Source organism: Ranitomeya variabilis, chromosome 4 (genome assembly GCF_051348905.1).
Source record: "Ranitomeya variabilis isolate aRanVar5 chromosome 4, aRanVar5.hap1, whole genome shotgun sequence".
NCBI lineage: Eukaryota > Metazoa > Chordata > Amphibia > Anura > Dendrobatidae > Ranitomeya > Ranitomeya variabilis.
The window spans coordinates 737,109,336-737,117,283 of record NC_135235.1 but is presented as its reverse complement, the minus strand read 5'-3'; positions in this window follow the sequence as shown (position 1 = coordinate 737,117,283).

The window sequence follows — 7,948 nt, the reverse complement described above, 5'->3', positions numbered from 1 at the left end:
CAGGAATCAGGAAGAAACAGATTTGGACTGAATACATTGATGACCGGCACAAGACTGAGGCTCCAAGAGGGCTAAATAGGGAACACCCACAGCCCTAACGGAACAGCTGAAGTCCAAGCCAGAAGAAAGACAAAACTATACAATACTGCTTGTGACCACAAGAGGGAGCCCAGAAACACAGTTCACAACAGTACCCCCCCCTTGAGGAGGGGTCACCGAACCCTCACCAAGACCCCCAGGGCGATCAGGATGAGCAGCGTAAAAGGCATGAACCAAATCGGCCGCATGAACATCAGAGGCGACAACCCAGGAATTATCCTCCTGACCATAGCCCTTCCACTTAACCAAATACTGAAGCTTCCGTCTAGAGATACGAGAATCCAAGATCTTCTCCACCACGTACTCCAACTCGCCCTCAACCAACACCGGAGCAGGAGGCTCAACAACAGGAACCACAGGCACCACATAGCGCCGCAACAAAGACCTATGGTACACATTATGAATGGTAAACGACGTCGGGAGGTCCAAACGAAAAGACACCGGGTTAAGAACCTCCAAAATCTTATAAGGACCGATAAAGCGAGGCTTGAACTTAGGAGAGGAGACCTTCAAATGGACATACCGAGAAGACAACCAAACCAAATCCCCAACACGAAGTCGGGGACCCACACCGCGGCGGCGGTTGGCAAAACGCTGAGCCTTCTCCTGTGACAATTTCAAATTGTCCACCACATGGTTCCAAATCCGCTGCAACCTATCCACCACAGAATCAACCCCAGGACAGTCAGAAGGCTCAACCTGACCCGAGGAAAAACGAGGATGAAAACCAGAATTGCAGAAAAAGGGCGAAACCAAAGTAGCAGAACTAGCCCGATTATTAAGGGCAAACTCGGCCAGTGGCAAGAAAGTCACCCAATCATCCTGATCAGCAGAAACAAAACATCTTAAATAAGTTTCCAACGTCTGATTAGTTGGCTCGGTTTGGCCATTAGTCTGAGGATGGAAAGCCGACGAAAAAGATAAATCAATGCCCATCTTAGCACAAAAAGATCGCCAGAATCTGGACACAAACTGGGATCCTCTGTCAGACACAATATTCTCAGGGATGCCATGCAAACGAACCACATTCTGAAAGAACAAAGGAACCAAATCAGAGGAGGAAGGCAACTTAGGCAAGGGCACCAAATGGACCATCTTAGAAAAACGATCACACACCACCCAGATGACAGACATTCTCTGAGACACTGGAAGATCCGAAATAAAATCCATGGAAATGTGCGTCCAAGGCCTCTTCGGGATAGGCAAGGGCAAAAGCAACCCGCTGGCACAAGAACAGCAAGGCTTAGCCCGAGCACAAATCCCACAGGACTGCACAAAGGAACGCACATCCCATGACAAGGAAGGCCACCAAAAGGACCTAGCCACCAAATCTCTGGTACCAAAAATCCCAGGATGCCCTGCTAACACCGAAGAATGAACCTCGGAAATAACTCTGCTGGTCCATCTATCAGGGACAAACAATTTCTCTGGTGGGCAACGATCAGGTCTATCAGCCTGACATTCCTGCAGCGCTCGTCGCAAATCTGGGGAAATGGCAGACAAAATCACTCCCTCTCTGAGAATACCAGCAGGTTCTGAGACTCCCGGAGAGTCAGGCACAAAACTCCTAGAAAGAGCATCAGCCTTCACGTTCTTCGAACCAGGCAGGTACGAGACCACAAAGTCAAAACGGGAGAAAAACAACGACCAACGAGCCTGTCTAGGATTCAGGCGCTTGGCAGACTCAAGATAAATCAGATTTTTGTGATCAGTCAAGACCACCACACGATGCTTAGCTCCCTCGAGCCAATGTCGCCACTCCTCAAATGCCCACTTCATAGCCAACAACTCCCGATTACCAACATCATAGTTCCGCTCAGCAGGCGAAAATTTCCTTGAAAAGAAAGCACATGGCTTCATCACAGAGCCTTCAGAGCTTCTCTGCGACAAAACAGCCCCTGCACCAATCTCAGAAGCATCCACTTCGACCTGGAAGGGAAGCGAGACATCTGGCTGGCACAAGACTGGCGCTGAAGTAAACCGGCGCTTAAGCTCCCGAAAGGCCTCCACGGCCGCAGGAGACCAATTAGTAACATCAGAACCTTTCTTGGTCATATCCGTCAAAGGTTTAACCACGCCAGAAAAATTAGCGATAAAACGACGGTAAAAATTAGCAAAACCCAAGAACTTCTGAAGACTCTTAACAGACGTGGGCTGAGTCCAGTCATGAATGGCTCGGACCTTAACTGGGTCCATCTCCACCGTAGAAGGGGAAAAAATAAAACCCAGAAAGGAAACCTTCTGTACTCCGAAGAGACATTTTGAGCCCTTCACAAACAAAGCATTATCACGCAGGACCTGAAACACCATCCTGACCTGCCTCACATGGGAATCCCAATCATCAGAAAAAACCAAAATATCATCCAGATAAACAATCATAAATTTATCCAGATAATTCCGGAAGATGTCATGCATGAAGGACTGAAACACAGAAGGAGCATTAGAGAGTCCAAAAGGCATCACCAAGTACTCAAAATGGCCCTCGGGCGTATTAAATGCTGTTTTCCATTCATCTCCCTGCTTAATGCGCACGAGGTTATACGCACCGCGAAGATCTATCTTGGTGAACCAACTGGCACCCTTAATCCGAGCAAACAAATCAGACAATAATGGCAAAGGATACCGAAATTTAACTGTGATTTTATTCAAAAGACGATAATCAATACAAGGTCTCAAAGACCCGTCTTTCTTGGCTACAAAAAAAAATCCTGCACCAAGAGGGGAAGAGGATGGGCGAATATGTCCCTTCTCCAAAGACTCCTTGATATAACTCCGCATCGCGGCATGTTCTGGCACAGATAAATTAAAGAGTCGTCCCTTAGGGAATTTACTACCAGGAATTAAATTTAAAGCACAATCACAGTCCCTATGAGGAGGAAGGGCACTAGCCCTGGGCTCATTAAATACATCCTGGTAGTCAGACAAAAACTCAGGGATCTCAGAAGGAGTGGAAGAAGCAATAGACACCAACGGAGCATCGCCATGAATTCCCTGACAACCCCAAGTTGACACAGTCATAGCTTTCCAATCTAGAACTGGATTATGGGCCTGTAGCCATGGCAGACCCAAAACGACGACATCATGCAAATTGTGCAGTACAAGAAAACAAATCACCTCCTGATGTACAGGAGTCATGCACATTGTCACTTGCGTCCAATACTGAGGTTTATTCTCTGCCAATGGCGTTGCATCAATTCCTCTAAGAGGAATAGGAAATTCCAAAGGCTCCAGGACAAAACCACAGCGCCTGGCAAACGACAAGTCCATCAGACTCAGGGCAGCACCAGAATCCACAAAAGCCATGACTGAGTAAGAAGACAATGAACAAATTAAAGTCACAGACAAAATAAATTTAGGCTGTAGAGTACCAATGGCGACAGGATTAACGACTTTTTTTAAGCGTTTAGAGCATGCTGAGATAACATGCGTAGAATCACCACAGTAAAAGCACAACTAGTGTTGAGCGATACCGTCCGATACTTGAAAGTATCGGTATCGGAAAGTATCGGCCGATACCGGCAAAGTATCGGATCCAATCCGATACCGATACCCAATACCAATACAAGTCAATGGGACTCAAGTATCGGACGGTATCCCTGATGGTTCCCAGGGTCTGAAGGAGAGGAAACTCTCCTTCAGGCCCTGGGATCCATATTAATGTGTAAAATAAAGAATTAAAATAAAAAATATTGCTATACTCACCTCTCCGACGCAGCCTGGACCTCACCGAGGGAACCGGCAGCGTTCTTTGCTTAAAATTTGCGCGTTTACTTCCTTACGTGAAGTCCCGGCTTGTGATTGGTCGCGTGCCGCCCATGTGGCCGCGACGCGACCAATCACAGCAAGCCGTGACGTAATTTCAGGTCCTTCAGGATTTTAAAATTACGTTCTGGCTTGTGATTGGTCGCGTCGCGGTCACATGGGCGACGCGACCAATCACAAGCCGTGACGTCACGGGAGGCTGGACACGCGCGCATTTTAAAAATGCGCGCGTGTCCAGCCTCCCGTGACGTCACGGCTTGTGATTGGTCGCGTCGCCCATGTGACCGCGACGCGACCAATCACAAGCCAGAACGTAATTTTAAAATCCTGAAGGACCTGAAATTACGTCACGGCTTGCTGTGATTGGTCGCGTCGCGGCCACATGGGCGGCACGCGACCAATCACAAGCCGGGACTTCACGTAAGGAAGTAAATGCGCAAATTTTAAGTAAAGAACGCTCCCGGTTCCCTCGGTGAGGTCCAGGCTGCGTCGGAGAGGTGAGTATAGCAATATTTTTTATTTTAATTCTCTCTTTTACACATTATTACATTAATGTTGTTTCGATACCGATACCCGATACCACAAAAGTATCGGATCTCGGTATCGGAATTCCGATACCCGCAAGTATCGGCCGATACCCGATACTTGCGGTATCGGAATGCTCAACACTAAGCACAACCCATTTTGACGTCTATGATTTTGCCGTTCGGCTCTGGTCAGAATTCTGTCACATTGCATAGAGTCAGGTGTCTGTTCAGAGAGCACCGCCAGAGGATTAGCAGATTTGCGCTCCCGCAAACGCCGATCAATCTGAATGGCCAGAGTCATAGAATCCTTCAGATTTGTAGGGATGGGAAACCCCACTATCACATTCTTAATTGCTTCAGAAAGACCATTTCTGAAATTTGCGGCCAGAGCACACTCATTCCATTGAGTAAGCATGGACCATTTCCGAAATTTCTGACAATACACTTCAGCTTCATCCTGACCCTGAGAGATAGCCAGCAAAGCCCTTTCTGCCTGATTTTCAAGATTAGGCTCCTCATAGAGCAATCCAAGCGCCAGGAAAAACGCATCAACATTCACCAATGCAGGATCTCCTGGCGCCAGAGAGAAGGCCCAATCTTGAGGGTTGCCACGCAAGAAAGAAATAACAATTTTAACCTGCTGAGCAGAATCACCAGAGGAACAAGGTTTCAAAGACAGAAACAATTTACAATTATTCCTAAAATTCAGGAACTTAGATCTATCTCCAAAGAACAGCTCAGGAATAGGTATCTTTGGCTCAGACATAGGACTACGAGTGACAAAATCCTGAATGCCTTGCACCCTTGCAGCAAGCTGATCCACACTAGAAATCAGAGCCTGAACATTCATGTCTGCCTCAGAGCTCAAGGCCACTCAGAGTATAAGGGGATGAAAGAAGCTAGACAGACTGCAGCAAAAAAAAAAAAAAATCTACTCAGAACTTCTTTTTGATCCCGCTTCTGCAATGCATTAAACATTTCCTTTTTGTCCGGTCATACTGTTATGATCCTAGTGGGAAAGGATCTCTTGTATTCCTGCTAGGTTTGCAAAACTAAAAACCAGCTCTAGGGAGGTGGTAACTAATCCTAACACACAACTAGAAGTAGCCGGTGAACGTACCTAAACAATTCCTAGACGTCTCGAGCCAGCCGGAGAACTAACTACCCCTAGAGAGAAAAGAAGACCTCACTTGCCTCTAGGGAAATTAAGCCCAAGATATAGGAAGCCCCCAACAAATAATAATGATGAGGTAAGAGGAAAACACAAACATGGAGATGAAAATCAGATTCAGCAAAGTGAGGCCCACTAAGACTAGATAGCTGAAAATAGGAAGTGGACTATGCGGTCAGCAGAAAACCCTGTAAAACATCCACGCTGGATATTCAAGAACCCCCACACGACTAACGGTGTGAGGGGAGAATATCAGCACCCCTAGAGCTACCAGCAAGCAAGAAAATCACATTTTGGCAAGCTGGACAAAAAAACATGAATAAGACAAATGATCCAAAGTATAAAAACAACACTTAGCTTCTCTTGCTAGAGACAGATGGCAGGAATCAGGAAGAAACAGATTTGGACTGAATACATTGATGACCGGCACAAGACTGAGGCTCCAAGAGGGCTAAATAGGGAACACCCACAGCCCTAACGAAACAGCTGAAGTCCAAGCCAGAAGAAAGACAAAACTATACAATACCGCTTGTGACCACAAGAGGGAGCCCAGAAACACAGTTCACAACAGCCAGGGACCCGAACTAAAGAGCCACCTTGTCAGAATGCAGCATTAGTGCTGGTCAAGGTGGCTCTTTTAGTTGCAAATGCCTGAGGGGCGTGACAGGTTCCCTTTAAAGAGTGGATTGCTTTATCAAAATGTTAGGCCGGCGTCACACTCAGCGTAAGACAATACGGTCCGTTTTTTACGGCCATAATACGGCCGTAATACGGAGAAATGTTCCCAAAATAGTGATCCGTAGGCAGGGTGTGTCAGCATATTTTGCGCATGGCATCCTCCGTATGTAATCCGTATGGCATCCGTCCTGCAAGATTTTCTCGCAGGCTTGCAAAACCTAATGGATTTATGTGCTCAAATGTTCGGGAAAACATATATATAGTATATATATATATATATATATATATATATATATATATATCATTGAGACACATATATATATATTCTGTATTTATATTTAATTCAGCGCGATATCTGTGAAAAGCCGGTAATTACAAGCAGGAGCCCTGCTAATGCAGCTGTGCTCCTGCCTGTAAACCCCGGCGAATGAAGGAAATGTAGGTCAATGACCTATAGTTACCTTCAGTCGCGGTGATGCGCCCCCTGGTGGATGTCCTCATGAACTGCAGCCTGGGAACTTTTTCCCACACTCGTGCTCATATGAGGACAACCTGCAGGGGGCGCCTCACCGCGACTGAAGGTAACTATAGGTCATTGACCTACATTTCCTTCATTCGCCAGGGCTTACAAGCACGAGCACAGCTGCATTAGCAGGGCTCCTGCTTGTAAAATAATTTAACCCCTTCAGATGGATTACCTTGTGGGACGTGACGGTTCATCAGAGAGTATGTATATTGTGGGTTTATTATTTTGCCAAGCGAGGGTCTTGAGATGGATTGAGAGAGCAATAAAATACTTAAACAACCTGTGTGTTTAATTCATTAAAATACTTTTTAATTATGTGTGTGTGTGTTTTTTTAACCCTTTCAGACAATTGGATTAATAATGGATAGGTGTCATAATTGACGCCTCTCCATTATTAATCTGGCTTAATGTCACCTTACAATAGCAAGGTGACATTAACCCTTCATTACCCCATATCCCACCACTACACGGGAGTGGGAAGAGAGTGGCCAAGTGCCAGAATAGGCGCATCTTCCAGATGTGCCTTTTCTGGGGTGGCTGGGGGCAGATGTTTGTAGCCATGGGGGGGGGCAATAACCATGGACCCTCTCCTGGCTATTAATATCTGCCCTCAGTCACTGGCTTTACCACTCTAGCGGAGAAAATTGCGCGGGAGCCCACGCTAATTTTTTCCGCCATTTAACCCTTTATTTTAGCAGCTACAGCGCCCAAATTTTGCACATACACACTACTAACATTAGTAGTGTGGAATATGCAAAAAAAAAAGGGGATATGAGATGGTTTACTGTATGTAAACCATGTCTCATATCCTGTCGGGTTTGTGAAGGAGAAATGAAAAGCCGGCAATTGAATTACCGGCTTTTCACTAACACAGCTGCGTATTTCTCGCAAGTCACACTGCTGGTCCGTGTGGAATCCGTATTTTTCTCGCCCCCATAGACTTTCATTGTTGTTTTTTTTGCGCAATACGCTGACAAACGCAGCATGCTGCGATTTTGTACGGCCATAGAAAGCCGTATAATACTGAACCGTAATATACGGCTGATAGTAGCAGCCCCATTGAGAATAATTGTGCCGTTTGTTTGGCGAGTTTTACGGACGTATTTTCTGCGCTCTTACGTCCGTAAAACTCGCTAGTGTGACGCCGGCCTTAAAATCCTTCATACTCTGAGCCCCAGAGCCGCC